Here is an 8,106-nt window from a genome sequence, read left to right on the forward strand (position 1 = left end):
CATCTTTAAATAATACATTATTATTTTGGGTGACTTTTGATAGAAAGACAACTTTTTAAAGATGTTGAATATGTAGTTTCTTTAAGCTGAAATCTATGTATAGAAAAAGTATCTAAACACATGGAATGTGTGAGATGATGATAAGAGTGAAAAAGAAGAAGTATGATAATGATGTCAGTAATCATGTTGACACTTAGATATTATAAAATGTTTCACATGCTTTAAATATTTGTTAGATATTAATATGAACTTTTGCATTTATTTTTTAAGTGAGAGTAGGGGAGATAGCAAACTCTAGCATGTGCACTAACCGGGATCCACCTGGCACCATCCATCTTGAGCCAATGCTTGGACCCACCAAGCTTTTCTCAGTGCCTGAGACCAATGCTGAAACCAATTAAGCCACTGGCTATAAGAGGGGGAGAGAGAGAGAAAGAGAAGAGGGAGGGGAAGAGAAGCAAATGGCCACTTCTCATGTGTTCTCTGACAAGGGACTGAATGGGGATATCCGTATACTAGGCGGTACTCTATCCACTGAACTAACCGGCCAGGTCCTCAGTTAATTTTAAAATATTTTTAAATTAAAATTTATATTATATATCACTCTAATTTGATTCTCTTAAAAATCACAGATGAAAAATATTTCATTTCAAATTTTAAAATTGATAAATTACATAATCATTTAAGAACATATAGTTTGTAGGTTGATGCTTCTAGATATAAACTGCAATATTATCACTTAAAACCTACATTTTTTCTCATAAAATAAAAATCTAATATTAAAATACAGAAAGTACATGAATAACTTGTAACATCTAAACAGTTCAAATGGAATGAAGAAATATTGAATATAGTCTTAGAAAATAGGAAGATACTATCAAGTTAGGGTGGGAAATGTTTTATATATTTACTGTCATTAACAGAGGAGCTCACAAATAATGCCCTTTTATTCAAAGATGTTTGCTTATAAAATATTATATTTGAAGAAGTCCTTAGATATCGTGAGTACCCAGTTCAGGAATTTTTTACAGTTGTCTGGTAGTTCCTGATTAATTTTTAAAGTATAGATCTTTTAAAAACCAGTTTGCCCACTTCTAGCCTAAAATGTGTAATTCTGTAAGATATTATTTTATTCCATTAACAAAATATTTTTGGTTTGATAAATTTTGCTTAAATTGAAATGTTCTTTTTATTCACCTTATTAACACAGTTAATTTTCAATATAAAAGTAAATGAAAAGAGATTTTCACCAAGAGGCACCATCTAACTCAAAATAGTTTTGTGAAATTAATTGTGTCTATTTAAAGAAAAATTAAAAGTATAACCTTGATTCCAAGGCATTGCCAAAGGCTAAGAAAGAAAAAGTTAAGTGAATGACTCTTATTAATCTAGCTTTAAAATGGATGAATAATATGTTACAACCTCTCTGACATATGGTGAGGTTTGCAACAAGTTTGGCATAATGGTTTCACTTAATAAACACCTGATTAGCATTGTTTAATAGGTTTGGAGTGCATGAAAACAGTAAAATAACAATATTCTGTCTATTTAATTCCTCATTAGCAGACTCATAGTCACTGCATTTGACAGAATGTATACCAGTCTTGACACAAGGTGACCTCTTGCTTGGACCTGTTCATCACCTTCAGTCTGTCATAAATGAAGTCAGTATAAATGTCAGAGTGAAAGTGACATCACTAGAGACTTTATCTGATGCCTTGAAAGTTATTAGTTTTCAGAAATTATTATAGACACAGTGAAACTATATGCAGCTACAAAGTGAAAGTGATAAGCAAAAAAAAATATATATATATAATTTTGATTAATATATTATTCTAATAAGGAATTTGGCCGATAAATAAAATTCTGGAATGTTATTATTTTAATTTTCTTACATCAGGTATTCTTTTCATAAAGAATGTGTAAGTTACAACCAAAATGAACAATTTGTATAGGTTCTGGATGATTAATAATGAAGCTTAATTAACTTATTAATAATTTATTTCTAGTTGATATATCCATACCAAAGTCTTTTCTTTATAGTTTATTTTTATGAAAGAAACCAAACAAGATAAATAATTAAATTGGATTAAAAATTATAAATATAAGGAAATCTTTAAGGAGTACATTTTGTGAGAAAGATCTTTGATCATTATAACATTGTATATTTGTAAACTCAACATTTCAATAAGAAAATCCTCCAAATTTCAAGAAAACACTCATTTACCAGTTTCATCAACCTTGATAAATTATCTCTACCAAAGAGTCCCTTTTGAATCACAAAATCAATTATACAATTGTGACACATTTATATTTTTCTCCTTGACAAGAGGAAATTGAACCAGTTTCAATTTATCTGAACAAAGCCTTGATTAATGCAATGTTATTATAAACAAAACAAAATAATGTAATCATACTTTTTTTCATTTCTTATACATTTTTCATGGAGAACTTTTCAGATATTATTCTTGAAACTTATAACCTAAAGCAAATTATCAAATAAAATTTTGAAATCAGGTGGTATATATTGCAAAAAAATAAAAATAATTATTTGATAAAGACCAATTTTCATGCATAGAAAGGATTAAAAGAAGATGGCGTTATTCACTGATTTGGGAGAGGTGTTTCTTTTCAATATCAAGAAAAATAATTAAAAATAAATCTTAGTGTCATTGGAAGAAATAGTCTTTAAAGTATAGGTATAAGCAAGACAAATTTTATAAAAATATTTTGAAGAAAATATTTACATTTTTAAATATAAAGTACCGTCTCTAGTCTTCCTTATCTAGATTTCACAATTCTAAATATTTAAAATAGACAACAGTGCGATGACTGTCCGTGAGCTAGGGTGTGCGGGGAGGAAGCTATAAGGTGGATAAATGGTGATAGACACACAGTACAGTGTAGGATATGTTGTAGACTTGTACACCTGAAACCTGTAGAGTTTTGTTAACCAGTGTTACCCCAATACATTTTTTAAAAACTTTAAAAAAATTGTAGCACCACTTTTAGAGCCAGGAAGAATGGGGATCAAAACAATGTCATAGGCTTGATGAGAAAAGAACCAGTACTTCTTTCTCACCTTCCAATAACTTGTCCAAAGTTAAGGAGATAGTGTCAGAGAAATACTAAGGACTCCAAGAGGGCAGGTCCAGATCTGGAAATCAACATTGGGCCTTTTTAATAGGAACACAGGTAACAAGCTCAACTGGTTCCTCAGGCAAGAAGAGTTCCCCCGTTTGTGTGGGTAAGAGTGGTTTTTGGAGATATTTTTCCTTACAGACTCTGAGGCACTTCGCTACTGCCCATTGTATTTGCAGGGCTTCTCCATTTTCTCCAGGATCTGGCTGGAATCGGCTGGACTCTGATCTCCAGGATTCACGCAGGATTTGTCTGTGGTGACCAATGCTTCTTTGATGTAGTTCTGTCCAGCAGACACAGTGGTACAGAAGGCCTGGCTGCCAAACCCGTCCGCTATCAGCTTGAGACAAGCAGGTAGGTCCAAATGCTTGTCTGCAAGACCCAGGAGAGCCAGTTGTTCCCGCTCGGTGTTCGATCTTGTTTGAGAAGGTCCCTGAATGCTTTACACACCCACTGTGCGGCCAGCAGCACGTTCTTCCGGGTGGTCATCTCATTTTCTCCTCTGAGATGAGGTCTGATTAATATTCAGTCACTGGTTTACTAGAAAACTCTGCTCCACAGAGATATGCAAAGTCCTGAGCCAAATGAATGTACTCCACTTCTACTAAGGACTTCAGGAGGATTACAGGTTCAGCCTTCCGTCCCCTGCTTGGAAGACTGAGCCCAATCTTGTCCAACTTCTCTTGCAAGGACCGGCCTCCCTTTTTAGGATTGGCTCTTCCAAATATACCTCCCAGTAATGAGGCATTTAAGCACTGAAGTGGGAACCGTTGCCTCTGCACTTCAGCAAATATTACTCTGTATTCTGATGTGGAGCTCAGGAGGGACAACCTTCCAGGGACGGAGCAGAAGACCTTACTGGGGGTTCATTGGAGCCCCCACCAGCTCCTTCTTGGTCATTGAAATGGCACCTTTGCGAGTAACAGTCTGATCATGCAGAAGCAAGTGCTGCTCCTTGATGACCTCACCACAACCATCCGTTGTCCTATGTCATGAAGACCCAGGGTCTCCCCAGGCCCAGGTCATCCAGAGTGAGGGCGTAGGACAGCAGCCGATCCTAGAGGCAATCACCATCCCTACTAGCACTGGTAGCGCCACTGGGCAGCCACGAGCGATGGGGTAGCAGTCAGCCCAGGTGTGCGTGCTGCGAGGGCAGGCCAGCCCCTTCCTGGTGCTGGTGACTGGGCCAGCCTTCAGCTGGCTGCAGGGGTACCTGCCTGTGCACAGGTGGAGGGCGGTGGCTAGGCCTCTCCCAGAAGCGTTTATGTAATGATTCAATGTAAAATATTTTCTCCCAGCTTATTTCCTTTTTAGATAAAATTTCCATAATAATGTCTTTTGAAATACTGAAACTCTTAAATGTGAAGTAGTTAAATTCATTATATTATATTTCCCTTTATGGGGCTTGCACTTTTTCATGTCACATCTGAGAATACTTTGCCTCACCTAAGTGAAAAAAGAGCCCATTACATCTTTTCTTCTAGAAGTTGAACATTTGTATAGAATTACACTGATTAGAAGTTATTTTCTACTAAAAAAAATGGCTATAATAGTTATAATTAAACTATAATAATTAAAATAGATAGTTATTGGGCCATCTTTAAAACCCCTTTTTTATAAATAAATTTTTATTAATTTTAATGGGGTGACATCAATTAATCAGGGTACATATATTCAAAGAAAACATGTCCAGGTTATCTTGTCATTCAATTATGTTGCATACCCATCACCCAAAGTCAGATTGTCCTTAGTCACCTTCTATCTAGTTTTCTTTGTGCCCCTCCCCCTCCCCCTTCCCCTCTCTTTCCTCCCCCCCCCCCCATAATCACCACACTCTTGTCCATGTCTCTTGGTTTCATTTTTATGTCCCACCAATATATGGAATCATGCAGTTCTTGTTTTTTTCTGATTCAATATTTCACTCCGTATGATGTGATCAAGATCCCACCATTTTGTTCTAAATGATCCGATGTCGTCATTTCTTATGGCTGAGTAGTATAACATAGTGTATATGTGCCACATCTTCTTTATCTAGTCTTCTATAATATTTTTTTACAGTGATTAAAGCCTTTAAGCAAACTCTTGTCTAATACAACAAGAACCCATAAAAGAGTAGTGTCCTTAGCATGTTCACCAAGTCCAAGTTGGCACCAGCACCATTCCAAATCCCTGCGAATGCAACCCAACCCCAGTTCAGTCCATTAGGAGCTATCACAAAGAGCAGGAATCCAGAAAAAGTCCACATCCAGGAAAAGTCCGCATGACACTGGAATTGTTGTCACAATTCTATATTTTGCACCTCATGTCCAAGTCCCAATGACCACTGCTTCTAGCTGGTAATGATTCAGGTAGACTGAAATAGCCATCTGCAGCATGTGTGGAGATGGAGCCTCTCTTCTCAGCCTGGAGAGATGAGACCAGGTTGCTTTTCCCTGGAGCTCTGCGACTGTGGCGTGGTAAAGAGAACCTTGGGATACACTAAGCTGGGTGGCAAATGTAAATTTACAATAGAAGTTGGCAACAGGGGGAGAGAGAGCTCTAAATTAGGAGTAGGTCCCAGCCTGAAATATGAGTGGGGCATTGAGGTAGGAGGAATAAAGGAAACACTATATATTTAACAAAGCAGCAGAAAATAGGACTATCAACACCCACAACAGAGATGTTTGAGGGAAGAATAAAAAACCTGACTATTCAGGCAAGACATAGTTAAGTGGCCCTTGTGCAAAAGAGATCAGTTTACCTGCTTCTTGGAATAAATACCCTAGGCTCATCCACAGTGTCATAGTTGGGGTCAACGGCCCTGGGCACCTTCAGCCTTCAGTGACAAACCCCAGAATTCTGGGCAAGGTTAGGTCATAGGTGGCTGGAGCAGGGCTGGAAGAGACTGAACCCTCCCTTAGAGGAGTGAGGTGGAAGCCTACCTTCCAGTGTCCCTTTATCCTCACAGCAAAGGCATGTAAGCCTGGCAGGCTTTAGCTCAATGACCTTCCTTTTCACTATTGAAGCAGGACCCAGATGGATTTCTATGAGACCCCTTTAGGGCATTGGAGCCTTTAAGACAGTGGTTCTCAACCTGTGGGTCGGGACCCTGGTGGGGGTCGAACGACCAAAACACAGGGGTCGCCTAAAGCCATCAGAAAGTACATATTTATTAAACAATACATTTTTAAATAAAATATGTATTTCCGGTTGAGAACCGCTGCTTTAAGGGCATATCCTAAAAGCTGGTAGTTGACCTGATCTCTGTTGGGCTTTTCCAGCCTTTTGGTATCTTAAAAGCCATGCTCAGTAGATCTCATTGAGGGGTTTGAGGATCCCCATCCGCCTATATAAACCTTTCCTGTATATCTGTAACTATTTGGAAAAAGACAAAACAGTGTTATTAGCTGGATCAAATAAAAGAAGGTAGAAGTTTGCGAGAGAAGAAGATTTGACGTCTCTTGTTCATCAGCATTCAAAAGAAATTTAAAAAATTTTAAGTAAAAAGCATGATATGGTAAACCCATAGGAGTTCCAGGCTATGACTCCCCCCTTTTAAATTTTTTTAAATTGACCTTAAAATATTTGCTGGGTATGCTTTAATAATACCTTGACTTTAAAGATTGTAAGAAATACCCATAATTTGAAAGGTTTGACAAAATACAGTAAATGCTTTTGCTACATATGCAGGAGCATTGTCACTTTTAACCAGTTTAGGAAATCCAATAATAGAAAAATGCATACAAACAATGAGCTATAACCTGCTTAGCAGCATCTCCTGTTCAGACAGAGGTTACTATAAATCCAAAATAAGTATCTGCTGTAACGTGGACATAGTACTGTTTGCCAAATGAAGGTATATGAGTAACCTCCATTTGCCAAAGTTGTCCTGGTTGGAGTCCTTGGGGGTTAACTCCAAATGAAGGGACAGATTGTAGTATAGGACTCCTTGGACAGGATTTTCCAATCTGCCATTCTGCTTCCCGATAAAGTTGAAGCTGTTTACACAGGGCTGCAGCGTTCTGGTGATGAATAGTATGAGACTGAATTGTTCGATCTGTCATGGTTGCTCCAAATAATTTTCTTTTGGGTAGTTTGATCAACAGGGCATTCCCTGTGCTAAAGCTCCAGGGAGCATGGAGTGAGCTCGAGTATGTCCTATAAAACATGAAGCTCTATGTTGACATACAAGTCTTTGAAGAAGGAGGAACTGCTGAAATAGTTCATCCACAGTTGTCCCTAAGACAGCAGTCTTTATAGTGGAAACAACCATAAGTAAATATTTGCTGTCTGTATATAGATTAAAGGAGGAATATGGCAAATGCTGAAAAGCCATGATAATGTCATATAATTCTAGTCTTTGAGCTGATTTTAAGTTGACTGTTTCAGTATACAGTTGTCCATTGATTTGCAAAAGCGATTTGCCATTTAGTGGAAGTTTCCCAGAGCCATTGTTGTTGATCCTTTGAAAAAAGCAACAACAATAATTTTGAGGCTCAAAACCTATAATAAGCTGTAAGGGTTGCCTATGCCCCTTGATAATCAAGGAGGTGACAAGATCAAAATATGGAAGTGTATTCCATGGGCTATTAGATGGTTCAATGTGCCCAAGCTGTAGCTGCTCTTGTACCAATCAAGCAGCTGCCCTAAGTTTCTCCTGAGAAAGGGGCCATTGGTCTACCCATACAGGATTATCTGATTTCCAAGTAATTGGGTCTGCACAATGCGTTATTGGGGTAGCAGGAGATACCCAGGCCCCTATGCTAAATTTTGATATCCTAATCCACACCTTCTGGTATTGGGTGCCATTTCCATGGGGGTGAGAATTCCTCGCTGTTCTTTTCCTAGTCCCTTAGTAGGCAAAAATCCCTGATCAAGCATCTGAGTACTGACTAAACCATTGGGACGGACAAGCAATGCTCCCGTATTTATCAAAACATCTCTACCCCAAAAATTAACAGGGAGTGCATGAAGCTTAAAAAATCC

The 8,106-nt window shown here is 37.8% G+C and overlaps 1 pseudogene; it reads right to left on the minus strand.

Moving 5' to 3' along the window:
• Window positions 1-3,298: 3,298 nt before the first annotated feature.
• LOC136404179 (transcription factor AP-2 gamma pseudogene) lies at window positions 3,299-7,184 on the minus strand (annotated as a pseudogene).
• Between the last annotated feature and the right edge of the window lie 922 nt (window positions 7,185-8,106).

This window comes from Saccopteryx leptura, chromosome 4 (assembly GCF_036850995.1).
Source record: "Saccopteryx leptura isolate mSacLep1 chromosome 4, mSacLep1_pri_phased_curated, whole genome shotgun sequence".
NCBI classification, from domain to species: Eukaryota; Metazoa; Chordata; class Mammalia; order Chiroptera; family Emballonuridae; genus Saccopteryx; species Saccopteryx leptura.